This window comes from Podarcis melisellensis (assembly GCF_964234715.1).
Source record: "Podarcis melisellensis genome assembly, chromosome: 17".
Classification (NCBI taxonomy): Eukaryota; Metazoa; Chordata; class Lepidosauria; order Squamata; family Lacertidae; genus Podarcis; species Podarcis melisellensis.
The window spans coordinates 15,351,197-15,368,447 of NC_138534.1; the positions used below are offsets into that span (position 1 = coordinate 15,351,197).

General features: G+C 41.2%; 1 protein-coding gene across 2 annotated transcripts in view; it reads right to left on the reverse strand.

Moving 5' to 3' along the window:
- The window catches only part of ADAMTSL1 (ADAMTS like 1), a 465,616-nt gene that overhangs the window by 429,779 nt on the left and 18,586 nt on the right, over positions 1-17,251 (reverse strand). The gene's annotated exons all lie outside the window — the stretch shown is intronic.

The following is a 17,251-nucleotide window of genomic DNA, read 5'->3' on the forward strand; positions in this document are numbered from 1 at the left end:
CAGTTCCAGTCCTACTTGGATGGTCATTCCCAGAGGGTGTTACTTGAGGGATGCTTTTCAGCCCCATGGAACCCTTAATGTGGGGTTCAGCAGGGCTCAATCCTATCCCCCATGTTGTTTAACATCTACATGAAACTACTGAGTGAGGTTATCCGGAGGTTCAGAGTACGTTGTCAGTAATATGCTGATGACACTCAGCTCTATTTCTTCTTTACATCTGCAGGTGAGCCAGTGCAAGTGCTGGACCAGTGTCTTGCTTCAGTAATGGACTGGATGAGAGCCAATAAACTGAAACTCAATCTAGATAAGACAGAGGCACTGTTAGTGGGTGGTTCTCTAGACCAGATGGGTGGGAGATCGCCTGCTCTTGATGGGGTTACACTTCCTCTGAAGGAAAGTGGTTCGTAGCTTGGGGGTACTCCTGGATCCTTTGCTGTCGCTCGAGGCTGAGGTGGCCTTCCATCAGCTTTGGCTGGTGGCCCCATCTAGACAGGAATAGCTTAACTACTGTTGTCTGTGCTCTGGTAACTTCAAGGTTAGATTACTGCAATGCGTTATAAGTAGGGCTGCCTCTGAAGATGGCTTGGAAACTTCAGCTAGTGAAGAGTTCAGCGGCCAGGTTGCTCAACGGAGCAAGACAGCATATTACACCAATCCTGATCCGACTGCACTGCCTACCAATTAGTTTCTGGGCCCAATTCTGGGTTTTGGCCTATAAAGTCTTAAACAGCTCAGAACCACAATACCTCAAGGTATTCTTTCCATCTGAACCTACCCAGACCCTGAGATCATCTTCTAAGGCCCTTCTTTGTGTGCCTCCTCCTCGAGAGCTCCGGAGGGTGGCAACACAAGAACGGAGCCTTCTCTGCAGTGGCTCCCCGTCTGTGGAATGGTCTCCCCAGGGAAGTTCGCCTGTCACCTTCATTATACACCCTCAGGTGCCAGGCAAAAATGTTCCTTTTTAACCAGGCCTTTGGTTGATTTGATTGACATCCTATGCCCTGTTTTTATTGAGGGGGTTTATTGGGTTGGTGCTTTTTATTTTGATTACATATTTTGTGGTTTTATATTTTGTTTTTGTTTTGGGAACAGCCCTGAGACCTCTACGCATACGGCAGTATATTAATTCTAATAATAATAATAATAATAATTATTATTATTATTATTATTATTATTATTCTGTAGGAGTCTTTGGAAACATGAGAATCACCAATATATCAGCTATACTGTAAATAGAGTTTAGGATCTTATTTGATCTGAAATTTATATTCAGTTAGTGGCTGTGAATAAAAACACAAGGAGTTAACCAGAGCAGAGGACCAAGCTGATCCTGGAATTAATAGCTGCTGCAATCACAGCATTACTCATTTGGCTCTAATTCACACATTAAACACTGACTGACAGTGCTGCTATTGTTAGTCTATGAAACCTAGGCCTGCTATTTAGTAGCTTAGAGTAGGCCAAAAGGTATAAAAATATCCACAATGAGGAATATTGTTTACAGTTAAAACTGAGTAAGAATGTGAGACAGAGATAGACTTTTTAAATTTATCTATTTCTGATATCGGAGAAACAGAGAAATTTAGAAATAGTGATTGGTGGATATTAGCAACATTAGATAAAGTTAGTAATTTAGGCTTATAATGAAATAATTAATATTAACAAAAATATTTTTATTTCTGTATCTATTTGGCAATGAATTAACAAATGCAGGGATAATGATGAACTTTTTCCACCAGTGCATATTAGGATTTTTCAACTTTAATTTCAGAGAGAGAGAGAGAGAGAGAGAGAGAGAGAGAGAGAGAGAGAGAGAATGAATCAGAGAAGGAAGGTATTTTGGAGGAAAACCTAGCTCACTTCCAGGTACTAGTGGGAATCTGCAAATATCTATTTCCAACTGATATTTCTGTCCTAATAACTAACAAAGGATATTCAATAACAGCTGCCAAAACAGACCTTATCACTACCCAAATATTCACATAAATTATGCATTTGCTGACTCCATACACAGCAGCTTATGCTATTGTGGCCCAGTTCTTACATCATGGAATACCATAGTTCCTGGTTCATTATGTGCACAAAGAAATCACTCTCACTTTACAGAGTGAGCAGGAGCAACAAACCATGATGTCTGCCTTAATGTTGCATCATGGTTTGTTTTGCTCTACCTTTGCCATGAAAAGAACAAATCTTAGTGTCCCAAACCTCAGAGTTTGAATTTAACTCCAAGAAAGAGATTATGGTTTGTTCATCTGACTGTTGCTAGGGCAGAAATGACATAGGAACCGCCTGCATGTTCATGGTAAGCCATAATCCCTCCTTAGTTGTTTTGCTGTGCTCTGTGCTGACCTTAGCCAAGACTTGGCAGAGCATGCCATCTGAACCCAACTTTGTGGATTGTTCTCTTTAGGAAAGCCAATGCTTTCCCCATGATTTACTGCTCATAGTTTGTTCGCAAAGACCCAAACCATGAACCTGGTTTCAGATATCATGTTAAGCCAAACCACAACTTTTGCGGGGCAGAGTTCCATAGCAAAACAACTAGGAGAAGAGCAAAGCTGCCGTTATCTCCTCTTTATACATGAGACGTAACCGGCTGTGTTCTTAGATAAATAAGGTATACCATTCATAGTATCAAATTGCAAATTTCAACATAAATAACTCATAAAGTTCAACAAATGAACAAAGCAGAAGATCCAGTGGATCAGAACATTCTATAGTCAGTTCATGTATAAGGTCCATCCATGTAATGGTGTCTATTCAACCTGTCTGTTCATAAAGTCCAAACCATCCACATGAAAGGTTGTTACAGTTCCACAAAATCCTTTCACAGAGTCTAAGACAAGGATTTCCAGAATATTGGCCTTGTTTTGCCATCCTGGGCTTCATCAGTAGTTAAAGCTCATATGTGATATTACAGGACAGTGGATCTTACGGCATAGTAGTAGCTCCTCTTTGGCAATCTGCATGTTTGCACAAAGGCATAGTCTGGTTTAGCATTATCTGACAACGGGACCTCTGTCTAATCTCTTGTCAGAAATACTGCTCATTCCTTTTAAATCCTGCATTCAAAAAAAAATCCATAAAATAATAATTATTATTCAATTATTTTTCTTGCCTGCTTTCTAAAAGAGGTCTCTTTAATCTAATCTAATCACATCGGCATGTGTTAGGACGCAATAAAAATACCTGTATTTGTGGTCCTTTAAAAAAGGAAGGAAAGGATTTTCTATGAAACATACTATATTTCTTGTTATGTCTCTGGCTTTGTTAAACTATCAGCTACTCCCAGCAAGTAAAATGTAGGCAGAAGTAAAGAAATGCAACACTACACTGCACCTCTATTCTGTGTGTGCCATCTGGTGACTGACAAGTCAAATTATAGGGTCATATTATGTGAATAACTACTAGAATTCTTTTTAGCTACTTTCCTGAAGAAATGTAATTATGTCAGCAGCGGGATTAGATTCTGTAACAGATTTTTGAGGTTTTTAACATAGCTTCAGATAGCATATTTGAAAAATCACATTTGGGTTTTGTTTCCACAAGTTTTGTTTGTTTCAGCAAAGTTCTGGTCTGGCTGTATTTCCTGCAACAGAATTACTTTCCCTTTTCAAATTAGCTACCTTCTGTCTTGCATTTAATTTTTAGTTTGTATAACGACACTCACAAGAGTACTTCAGTCCTAATTAATTCAGAATCTGGAAGTAACCTTTATTACACTGTAGTACTTTTGTTTGTATTAGTTCCCGAGCAGAGGAAACCAGAAACTATGTAAGGTTTCCTAATAAAATGTAAACATTCAAAATAAAGATCTGTCCCCAACAAGAAAGTCTAAATACTTTGGCCTACAGCAGTGGTTTTCAGGCAGTGCATCATGGCACCCTGGGGTGCCATGAATGATTACTGGGCAACCATTTTTTACTTTTTGAATGTTGTCTAGATTTCTACAACTGATTTAGGGTATTTTTGCACTGCTGAATCAGGAAATGTCATCCATTTCTCTCCATCAGGTCAGGTTTACTGTAAACTGAATAGTGGGCACTGATAAAGGTAAGTACACGTAAATTGCATGTTGCTTCACCATTTTTCAAACTTCAGGGCTTGAACTTCCGTTTCTTGAAACTCCTGGAATGCTCAGTGGCAGGGAAGTCTCTCTTCAGAGTCCAACAATAGTCAGCAATCATGACTGCGTCCCAGCGACCCTGATACCTGGTCTCCATGTTTTTCATGCCCTGATGGAATAATTATTAATCTCTAACTTAAAATGATTTTTTTATTCATAACAAACTTAATAATGCAAACACATTGGCATTTAGCAAGAACAAAAGTTCCTTTAGAAACACAATTTATACTCATAATCTAGTCTCTTGAAATTTGCTATAACATGAATTAATAATAGGTGTATGATGCAATAATAGGTGTATGATATACCTAATAATAGGTATATGATATACCTAATAATAGGTATATGATGCAAACTACTAATAATTATAAAGAGCAGAATGTAGGCACCCTATATATAGAAAGGAGCAAACCAGTGATATTTGAGGGAGCAGGCTAGCAGGCAGGGCCCACGATTTACATCATAGGAACCTACACAACACAAAACACTGTTGCTGTATGTAGGTTTTATTTTATTTGTTTTTTACCTTATATTTTGGAAATGTACATCCAGTGTTTTTTTCCCCTTCATTTTTTTAGGGGCCCCCAAGAGAGTGGGGCCCTAAGCTCGAGCTTGTTTAGTTTATACTTAAATCCGGCACTGCCACTCTGTAGCATTCCTGCTGCTGCCAGTGCTGCCTTCCCAAAGTAAGGTGCTGGTCTCATGTTCACCTTTGGCCAGTCTCTGTTGGGCCACTAAAGCTGGGGGAATTATCTGCCCAGGTCCCTGTGGGGTGGGGTGAGGAGGCACCTGTCTTTGGGGGCAGGGGGCAATTCAGAGACCAGGGGTGGCAGCCGTGGCTGCTCAGAGGACTCCCAATAATAAGAATAAGAATAATTTATTATTTATACCCCGCCCATCTGGCTGGGTTTCCCCAGCCACTCTTGGCGACTTCCAAAAAGTATTAAAATACAGGAGTCTGTTAAACATTAAAAGCTTCCCTAAAGAGGGCTGCCTTCAGATGTCTTCTAAAAGTCTGGTAGTTGTTCTTCTCTTTGACATCTGATAGGAGGGTGATCCACAGGGTGGGTGCCACCACTGAGAAGGCCCTCTGCCTGGTTCCCTGTAACTTGGCTTCTCGCAGTGAGGGAACCGCCAGAAGGCTCTCGGCACTAGACCTCAGTGTCCGGGCAGAACAATGGGGGTAGAGACGCTTCTTCAGGTATACTGGACCGAGGCCGTTTAGGGCTTTAAAGGAGAGGGGAGAGGAGAGGAGAGGAGGCTGAGGGAACCCTCCACAAGGGAGGGTGTTCAAAAAGGGGTGAACGGCTGCCAGCCCTGCAGCCGACATAACTGGGATCCTGAGCCCCACAGGGGTGGCACAGAAAGAAGGTAGCTGGTCAAGGGAGCCGTGGGCTCAGACCTCTGGCCTACAGTAAGGTAATCACTTCGGAGACATTATACATGTGCAGCAATCCACTAACTTCAGAAGGCCTTGCTTCCAAGTAAATGTAGCTAAGATTACACTGACATTGGAGAAAAACATTCTTGTGTGCAGGAAGAACAAGCAACACAATAACCCAATTTCAGGGAAGAGAATGGTTTGTTCCTAATTTCTCTATCCTAAAAGAGAAAGAGAAAACACACGCAACCGTGCATAGAAGATACAGCAATAATCTTTGAATCTTATATAATGTAACTGGAGAAGGAAGGGCTCTGGAACTCACTTATTTAAAACATTTATACCCCCAACTCCCTGAGGTAGCTTCTGACAGAAAATAAACTATTAAAATAGCAACAAAATAAGATCACTGTAAACAATACAGAGCCGCAAATGTCCACTCAGCAGCCAAATGCCTTTAAAAAATAAAAAAGGGATAAGCGCCAGTACATTGAATTGAAACCAGAAGCTAATTGCCCACGAAGAGCTTGAATACAGTCCCATCTCTCATCATTCACCAAGAGGTAGTTGGCAGCATTCTTTATAATCCTAGTTGGTGCTTTCAAGTCATCTTCAACAGCAGCCCCACGCAAAGCACATTGCAGAAGTCACTCCCCGTGATTTCAAAAGTGTGGGTAACAGAGAAAGGTTGTATCTAACAACATAAATAGTTCTCACAAGCAACTGATTCTGTTTCAATAGTTGTCTAGCTAAAAATCCTAAACACAACAACAAAACGATTCATTTTCAAAGGTATGAGGAACGTTTTGCGTGTCGAGGTTGCCAAGATACCCTCCAATAAAACACAATTGACACATAATTTTTGTTTAAGGTTTTTGGCATAATTTTGGCCACAACTTTATTAAAATACCAAAAATGTGAGTGGTTGCTTAGGCAATGGTTGCAACTATCTGACCCCGCTTGGGGACAGACTGACATTCACATGCACGCGAAGTCAGAAAGGGAAATCATTTTGGGGAGAGAGATGGAGCTGGGAACCATGCCCTCACCTCTCCCCAAATGTTTCCAGGGGCTCTTGCGTGGCCCTAGCCCCTTGACAGGGGTTCAGACAAAAGCATGGTGAGCCCCTGAATTCCTTTAACGGAATTCCCTTGCAGCAGCAGCATTGGAGGGGCAGGCACAGCCAATCCATGCCCCTCCACCAACCAATTCATAATAAAACCAATGCCTAACCGCAACATTACAAGTTGTGACGATTTGCTACGCAGTAGGCAAAAAACAAATGGCTCCAGCCAATCAGCCAAATGGACAAAATTCCTACCGGGCCCCTGCCCCAAAAGCAGATGACCCCATGACAGGCAGAACAAGGTCAAGCGAACAACCCTGAACATAGGGAGGGAGGGCAGGTGATCCGATGCGCGCAGAGAAAAGAGGAAGCTCAACGCTGCGCGCAGGGCATATAAAGGCTATGGCTGTCAATCACAAAATGGCAACATATAAATCTCCCCAGCAACAGGTAGAACCCAATTGTAAAGTGGCCAATGTTCTTTCCCTCCCAGCAACAGTGGGGTGTCTTGTCAGCCCCCACCGCAGCACGTGCTCTCCATGAAGGAGAACACGCTTTGCCAAATTAGAGAGTCTGTATCTTGTGCTCCAATTGGGAACATCCCCTACATGGAATTCCACTCTTGCAGGAGTATCTTTTGTTTATTCTCCCTATTGTCACCAGCACCACCCTCTGGAACGGTGTGGGAGGGTGTACTGGGAATGGGACCCACCCACTGGAACAAATGTTTCTTCCAACATTGACAAGTTAAAACACCATTTCATTGCCAATGAACAGCAGGGACATTTTTTATTTTTGCAGTGGTTGATATTTTTCATGCTTTCAGTTTTCATCTCTTAGTACAGAAAGTATTGATCTGATGTGTGGAGATCTTTCCTATTCTGATTAGTTCAAGACTGTTCTAGAAGGTTTATTTCTGTGTGAGAGAAACAAGAAGGAGGTTCTGTTCTGTATGTTGTAGTGTTAAGGTTACGTCTTAATATAAGTTACTGTAAGTTTTGTTTTAAGTGCTGCAACTGGATTTTTATGGACTGTGCCAGTCCTGAATGCACTGGCTTTGTGACCATTTTGCTCATTAACCTTAAGCAAGTAAAGCTCTGCTGAATAATAATAAATAATATTAAAATTTTATTTATACCCCATCCTTCCCAGTTCAGAAAACCGGGCTCAGGGCGGATAACAACAAATTTAAAACACTTAATTAATGCAACAAAAACCAGCATAAAATACAGTATAAAACGTGGATAACAATAAATTCAGAATTCAAAAATCAATTTAGGGGGGAAATCCATCCAATAAACATTAGATGATCACCAGGGCTAGCTGGCTAAATTAGTCCTATTTGGGCCAGCGTGGAGATGAAGTTCAATTGCCTCTGGTCTATTTTTTGGGAACTCTGCTGTAAATTTTCTCCTGCTCCCCCCTTCCATGGGCGACATATACAACTGGGAATAGAGGGGTGTGTGTGTGTGTGTGTGTGTGTGTGTGTGTGTGTGTAATCACGAGAGGCAAATATTCTCTATCTCTGAGTACTGTGGTACCTCGGGTTACATATGCTTCAGGTTACATACGCTTTAGGTTACAGACTCCGTTAACCCAGAAATAGTGCTTCAGGTTAAGAACTTTGCTTCAGGATGAGAACAGAAACCATGCTCCGGCGGTGCAGAGGCAGCAAGAGGCCCCATTAGCTAAAGTGGTGCTTCAGGTTAAGAACAGTTTCAGGTTAAGTACGAACCTCCGGAATGAATTACCGTAAGAACTTAACCTGAGGCACCACTGTATCACCTTTTAAATCACAAGTAGACTACAGTGGTACCTCTGCCTACGAATATTGCAATCTCATGTCACTTCTAGCCCATTTAAAAACAACACTGAAGTACGCTACTACAAAGGTGCTTAGTACGCAGAACAAAATGCTTAAGTTGGCAACGACTTCTAAGTGCTACTCAAGAAACACTGTTTTACTAGGATTACCACATGACTGCACTTCAGAAGTGACCGATCTTGCCCATTAAAGCAAAACATCTAAATGAGAGAGGCTAAGGAACCCATGATCTTCTCCCTATCTTGTATGCCACCTGCCTACTCCATGACAACTCGATTACATGCAACCTGTTCATTCTGAGGAGATTGTTCTCTCTTTCAATTCATGTTTGCTTTTAGTTTAGCTTAGTTTGCCTGAATTCCAATGTTGTCTCTGCTACGCCTTGAAAAAGAAGGCATAGCAGGGTCAGAACTGGATTGACATCCATGGAGGGGTTTACCTCCCCCAACAAAATCTATTGCAAAAACAAACAAACCCAGGTTTTCCTTAAAACCCCAATAATTGAAGAAAATGTTAAATCTGCACTCCACGGCTGCCTCATGTGAAATGCAAATGGTTGTGAGCATGCAATCTTAACTATAACTATAACTATAACTCAAGTTGCTGCAATTTATGCTAGAATAGGTTGCCTCATTCCCATTCCTGTGAACCGCCCCGATACCTGTGGGCATAGGGTGCTATACATATTTAATAAAGAATAATAATAATAATAAAAACTCTAATCAGAAGCCTGTTGCAGGGGTTGCTTGCCAGCTGAGCTGTCAGGTGAGTGTGAGTCAAAGTACCGTATTTTTTGCTCTATCAGACTCACTTTTTCCCTCCTAAAAAGTAAGGGGAAATGTGTGTGTGTGTTATGGAGCAAATGCAGGCTGTGCAGCTATCCCAGAAGCCAGAACAGCAAGAGGGATCGCTGCTTTCGCTGCGCAGCGATCCCTCTTGCTGTTCTGGCTTCTGGGATTCAGAATTTTTTTTTTCTTGTTTTCCTCCTCCAAAAACAAGATGCGTCTTATGGTCTGGTGCGTCTTATAGAGCGAAAAATTGGGCCCTAGGTCACATGACCAAGCTGAACCAGGTGGTTTGGAACAGGTGTAAGTCTTGCCTGGTCTCATCCTGCCCCCCAGAACATCTGCTTTTGTATCTCATTTGTCAGTTACTCATTTGTCAGATGCAACTCCTTTGCAAGCACCAGACAAATAGTATCATGTGGTGATTGTAGCACAATGGATGGGCTGGCAAGCTGGATGAAACCAAGCGAAGATTGTTCAAGAGACTTCGAAGGAAACAGGCTGGTATTCAACCACACTTTATTTCCTTCCTCCCCCTCTGACTTGTTCTGCTTTTGTACAGAGTGACCCCCCCGCCCCCATTATTATTTTACAAATGATCTGAACTGTCCTACAGTGGAGAGCAAATAACTTTATGCCAAGGGAATTCAAACAAACAAGTTGGGCAGTTGGTATTCATTCAGGGCTGGCAGAGAGTGTGCTCAAAATCCATTGGTAATTAGAACATACATATTTTCCCCCACTTTGGTAAAAAAACAACAACAAAAAACCAGCTTAACCTCATGGGGGCTATTATATTATTTCCTCAAAAAGCTTTAGAGAAGAAATATGACTAGCCCCCTGTGTCTGGATTTTGGAAGTGATGTCTATTTTATTTCATTGCATAAGAAAGCTCTTGTCCATTTTGCACACACAAAAGCAACATATTAAGTCGAGGAGTGAAATATAAACAAAAAGAAGAAAAGCGCACACATCAGGAAGCTTTAAACATAAAAAGTATTGTGCAGTATTCTCAAAAATAAATTTCCTATATCAAAAATTTCCTGTTCTTCCCATAGGGCTGTGGTATTTATATGCATACTGGAAAACGATGGGATACCATTGATTTATCTTCTGCACTGCCCTGAGATCTTGTTATGAAGAGCAGTCTATAAATCTAATAAACAAATAAATAAGAAAGAATAAAAAAAATACCATCAAATGCCACCCCCGGAAGTGACACCTACAAGACTATGGAAATTGCAAATTTCCTATTATAAATTCTTATTCTTATTCTCATCCTTATTTATATCCCACCCATCTGGCTGGGTTCCTACATGCAGTCAGAATGAGATTTACATATTAATCCTGCTGCCTAAATATTGCTTTGATATCTGTTATTCACACAAGGGTGGCAACCAAAGCAGGGTCCCAGCAGTGGAAGAAACCCAGTGGAACCATTCACTGCCCGACTACATCTGCTTCTAATAAACTTGGACAGGTTGCCAAGTAACAGGTGTTCCTAATCTCACATTCTAAATGCCACAGTGACAGCTGTCAATAATCAAGATTTACTCTGCCTATACTTCCCTAAGTGAGATGTTAAAACATTAGTAAGGTATGTTTTTGTTAAGCCTTGTCAATTTAAATGTGGTCAAAGCACATTTGATATTTGAAGAAAGCAGCCCAAACTTCTATTGGCTTAAGTGTGCAGAAGCTACATTGGTAACAGGCATACCATATCGTTGATTACTTAATATGGAACCATCCTACCACGATTGGCTTGAATAAATAGGGTGCTAATGCTTAAACAAATGGCAATTTAATTCTTCTCATCTGTCAAGTACCCTGGGCGGCTGCTATTTTTAGAATCAACTACTATTCAAACCGGGAATTAGCTGATGACAGGTCTTTCATCTTATACAATGAACATTGCTGAATAATCAGTTTTAAAAGGTATTATTCAAAGCCAGTCCATAGACTAAATTCCATCACATCATGCACACAAGGGAATGAACATATCAAGAAATCTTACCAACGTGGAAGCAGCCCTTTGGACTGGCTTCTCTTGCAAAGTTAGCACAAAGAACAGGCTCACCTTCTCCCATGTATACCTGCCTGGGCCTTGAGATCTTCAGAGGCCCTTGTCGCGGTTCCCCTGCCTAATGAAGTGTTACTAAGAAGACAGCCTTCTTGGTGGTGGCACCCCGCTTGTGAAATGCCCTTCCTGGACATACTCGCCTGGTGCCTACTCTATGGTTTTTAAAGGCATTTATTTCTCCCAGGCTGTTTAATGTAATGAGTATATCTATTTAGTACTTTTAGATCTTTGCATACGTTATTGCTTTTGCTGGTTCTTTCTTGTTTTTAACTGCTTTATTTGTACTAGTCTTTGTTTATTTATACAGTGGACGCTTGGGTTGCGAACGTGATCCATGCAGGAAGCACGTTCGCAACCCTCAGCGATCGCAACCTGCAGCACCGCGTGCGCACACACGCAGGTTGTGATTTGGCACTTCTGCGCATGCGCGACTGCTGAAACCCGGAAGTAACCCATTCCGGTACTTCTGGGTTTTGGAATGTCCGTAACATGAAAAAACGCAACCTGAAGCATCTGTAACCCGAAGTATGACTGTGGTTGGTTTGACTGTATAAAAATGATTTTATTTTGTACTTTTAAATTACGTGTAAGCCACCCAAACAACTCTTGTGATATGGGTGGTAGGCAAATAAAATAAAACTAACACAACTTATTTCACTTCTGCATTTAGATATGCATACGTATGTGTATCCAAACTATATCTTTCATTTCCAAAAAAATAATAATAATCCTGCCGCACAAGAGACTGGGCTGACCAGGAGCAATATTTTGCACTGGGTGATTGAGCAGTCAAATGATGGGAGGAATAGAACACTATATCCACACCAAAGCATCGTCTGGGGGCAAATGGTTTAGCTCCTACTGAGTTTTACGTCTTGCCAGCATCTGCATGGAATGCACCTAGAAACCTTGTGCTTACTACCTTGCATTCTGTGATGGAAGACCGACAGGGCATAATTCCAGTAACTAAATAAATCCGTCTATCTGCAGCCAGAAACAAAAGTCAGCACCAAACTGGGGTGCTAAGTTGCTGCATGCATGGATATTTTTGAAATTTCACCTAGAACTCTCAAATTAACCAAAAGCATCTCATCACTGAGACTATGGGTAGCAGGGGTGATTGAAGCCGATGCAGAGGAAACAAACGGTCAGCAAATTAGCACAACCTCAATACTTCCATTTTATGTTCAGGGTACTATGATACCAGCTTTCGTGCTGCAGGGTGGTTTTGCGGGGGGGGGGGGAGTAGGACATTTGCCTCTGTTGGTACAGTTCGGCAACATACAGCACACAGTATACATTTCATTTGCATTCTACCCAGGCTTCAGGGCTCAGTAGCCGCTTGATAAAATTACAAGACGCTCAGCAAGTTCTGGCTGTGCTGGCATCCCCTTGCAGTTACAGAATTGTGAAAGATTAGCAGCAGAATTTCATCCGTGAACCAGCAAACAGAACATATCATAAAGACACATTTTCTCAAGGCACAACTCAACGCCTATTTAACATCAAGAATTTTGACCTGCCAAAATGCTGTTTCTTTTTTGAAGCCACGAATGCATTTCAATCGAACATTCTGAAGCCTAAAAGCTGAATGTAATGGAATGACCTCCTAAAACAGGAGAGACCAATATAATAATTCCCACCCTTTATCATGCCTCTTGCAAAGTGTCTTCGCAGGCCATTTTTAGACTGGGAACTAAGTCTAGTTGAAGGGAGGGGGGCAGCTTTGATTGTTTGCAGGGGAGAATCTGCAAATGTGAGAACAAACCAACTCCCTTCCTGTGGATTCTCCCTTGCAAATGCAAACCTCAGCAAAAATTGAATTCTTGCTCTTAAAATTCCCTCTCTCTGCTACAGTTTCAGCGTCTGGCATCAACTGTCACCAGTACGGTTAAAGAGGTTTAGCATTCCAGTGGATAGCCCCCTGTAGCCAAACTTGACTTATCTTCCCCCCGCCGCTGCCCTGCTCCGCTCTTCTGTAAAAGTTGGAACTTACAGTAGGCTCTTTCTGCCTTGTAATCCTATCATGAAGAGCAAGATTAGCTTGAAACATTCTGAGTGCCATTGCCAAAATACATCTGTCATCCACACCGTGTACATCAAAGAAAGGTCATAGTGTTATATAATATTTCAAAATTGAGAGTCCCATCAGATCTGCTATCTGAGTACAGGGACCTGTCCGTTTTTTTTTAAAAAAAGATATTTATTTTTTTTAATGGCTCTGAAGTGTTGATTTTACAGCACAGCAATAATTGCTGTGGGGTAGAACGGGGCTGCAGAAAAAATAGAACACACACACACAGAGATGTAGAGCATGTTTCAGACTGGCTAATGGAGTTTAGTGTTGCCAGCACTCAGAACAACATACGTTTGAGTACTTGATATTCCCCTTACAGTCTCTGATGGATATTAATATCCCCTTTTAAGGATCAAGGAGGTAATTCATCTTTTGGCCCTCTGTGACCATTCAAATTTAGCCTTTGTTTGTCTTAATTTTCCCCAATGAAGCTTCTATTGGAATTACAGCTGTACGTTGGCTTCCAAACACCTCGGTACTCTGATATTTTGGCTTCCAAACACCGCAAACCCAGAAGTGTTTCGGTTTGCGAATGTTCTTTGGAACCTGAACATCTGACACTGCTTCCGTGGCTTCCGATTGGCTGCAGGAGCTTCCTGCAGCCAATCAGAAGCCACACTTGGGTTTCTGAACATACCACTGTATGAGGTACCACTGTAGAGAGTTCTGTAATGCAATCCTGTTCATATTTGTTGTTGTTGTTGTTTAGTCGTTTAGTCTGACTCTTCATGACCCCATTGACCAGAGCACGCCAGGCACTCCTGTCTTCCACTGCCTCCCACAGTTTGGTCAAACTCATGTTGGTAGCTTCAAGAACACTGTCCAACCATCTCATCCTCTGTCGTCCCCTTCTCCTTGTGCCCTCCATCTTTCCCAACATCAGGGTCTTTTCCAGGAAGTCTTCTCTTCTCATGAGGTGGCCAAAGTCTTGGAGCCTCAGCTTCAGGATATGTCCTTCCAGTGAGCACTCAGGGCTGATTTTTACTTAGAAGTAAATCTCACTGTGTTCAACTTAAGTGGGCTTAATTCCAGATAAGAGTTCATAGGAGTAACAGGTTAGTGTCCGTTTTTGAACAAGGTTATATTCCAGACACCATTAAAACAAAACCAGTGGACCCTAAGAAAATGGGTGTACAATATGTACTTATGGATATCTATAGGATAACCTGTGGTCCTCCATATGTTCCTGGACAACAATCCCCATCATCGTTGACCATTGGCCATGCTGGCAGGGGCTGCTGGGTCCCAACATCTGAAATACCGCAGGTTAGCCATCCCTGATTTATTAAAGTATGCATAACTTGCCAGCCCACTTTAGTCACAAATGTTCATATCTATTCGCTTGCTTCTGCTGCTCTCTTGCCTACTGTAAGGATAGTTGGCTAAATATCAGCAATTATTACACCAATTCTATCTCTGCCTTTTAAAGTTCTATGAAGATGTCCATAGGATGATATATTGGAAGTTGTATTTTCCAATCACCTGTTGTTACAATGCAAATTCATTTCTTAGTTTCTATTATTACACTTATGTGTTTTTTCTGGCAATTGTACTTTCACAAATGTTCTGATTATTTTTAAACTGAGCTACAGTTTGGTGTCATGGAGTACTGTCTCCCAAACTCCATGGTTTTTAAATTTAATATAAGACTGTTATGGGAGACTTGAACCAGGATAGCAGTAACAAGCTTTCATGTGGTACAGTCAATGGCTAGGTTTTTTTTATTAAAAAAACCAACTAAATTATAATCCAAGTGATACTTTAGCCTTGACTGCTTGCTGCTTTGTGAAAAATCCAATAATGATTGGATCGTGTCCATAGGCAGAAACTGTTTTTTATTTCAATGAATTCTGATTCAAATGCTTCAAGATACATCTACACACATCATTCTAATTAAAATCTTAAACTCTGCATTCTGCACAAATATCATTAAGAATTTCTCTGCCTGATTCCAAACTGAAAAACTGTCTGAGGAGCCTGTAGTCTGTTCCAGGCATCAGCTAAGTTTACACAAGTTTATAGAAAAAGTTTAATGTGATTCAAAATAAGAGGTAGCTAACTTGCATAACCAAATGTGGTCCATGGTGCTGAACATTTCCTTCTTCCAAAACACTGGGGGTGGGTGGGTGGGGAATCAGTTTTGCATGAATAACTTGGCATGGGACACAATTCTATATTTTAAACATATAAGCAACATTTGTTTTATGAGGCAATGATAATAGCTCAGACCGGTACAGTCATTCTCAAATCACATTCATCCACATGCCACTTTGGAAATGAAAGTACAGGTCAAAAATTTAGCAACAGCCAGGTAACACATGACAAGCAAGGTCAGTCTTCTATAGGAAAACATAAGCAGCTCAGAGAAACTAATTAGAATTCGGCTTTTTGGCAGACTACCATGTTGGGTTTCTTATATTAAAAAAAACCCCTACTCTGTGTTCCTCTGTTTGGTCCTCTGTATGAGTTTCAGCTCCATAAACTCTAAACTGATTGGGACATGTCCAGCCCTACATACTAACGTCCAAAGCAAGGATGCTACGAAAGACTAATGGTAGCCCCGGAATGCAGCAGTGCCCTGGAAGCTCAATAATAAAAGCCTATATTTTAAGTGAACTTCCTGCATGAATAATGCCCCCTTCTCTTTCTTGAATTTAGAGTTTCATTAAGCACACTTATCTCTAGATAAATGGGATTACTTGTACACAGAAAGTAAAGCTTTCTCAGCCATAGCAGATAATGTTACGGAAAGCAAGGCAGCACTACCAAGTTAGAATATACTGGCTGGCTGCTAAGAAAAAATAAAGAAATATGGGGATGAAGGAACAGGCAGAGCTGAGAGATAGGGGAGGATGGAATAGGAACTTTGTTGCAGCTTTTGGACACCAAGTAAATAAGGAAAAACGTATAAATCTGAGTCAAGTATTTGTTGGAGATGTAAAGAAGTAGAAGGTACATTTTAACCACATGTTGGGGACATGTAGAGTGCTTAAAACATACCCATAATTACAACAAAAGCATCACAGCACCAGGCCTACAAATAATATTCTATGTTTTTAATGAACTAATAGTATGTGAAAATTATCATTTATCTACAGAACTAATTTGCTAAGGAGGTCTTCTACCAATGCATTAACCTTCTGATGAACTATCATATGACCTAACCTTTCAACGATCAGTTTTTCCTAAGTGTTTGTTTTTTTCCTATCAGTATAGTCTTTTCCAGTCTGTTACTGAATTTACTATACAATTCTGTACTTTCATTAATGAAGAGGTTGGAGTGGTTTTGATTCGCTTGGGTTTGTGTTGTTTTTTTCAATTAATGCAATTGGAGGAACTGGATTACACATTACTTGTCATTTACCTAGTTAAGTATTTGTGCAGCTAGCAGGATACAGGTCGCGCTGTGGTCTAAACCACTGAGCCTCTTGGGCTTGCTGATTGGAGGGTTGGCGGTTCGAATCCCCACGATGGGCTGAGCTCCCATTGCTATGTCCCAGCTCCTGCCAACCTAGCAGTTTGAAAGCATGCCAGTGCAGGTAGATAAATAGGTACTGCTCTGGCGGGAAGGTAAACAGTGTTTTCATGCACTCTGGTTTCTGTCACAGTGTTCTGTTGCACCAGAAGCGGTTTAGTCATGCTGGCCACATGACCCGGAAAAACTTTCTGCAGACAAATGCTGGTTCCCTCAGCCTAAAGCAAAGTTGGGCACCACACCCCATGGTCGATTTTAACTGGACTCAGCCATCCAGGAGTCCTTTACCTTTACCTTTGTATAGCTAGAGAAGGTTATGTTTTAGGATTACATTGGCTTATAGTGTAGTTTAATATTATGAAAGGAAGTATGGAGTCATGGGTCAGATAGGCTAATGAGAAAAAAATGGTTCTTCGGGGGACATTTGAAAATT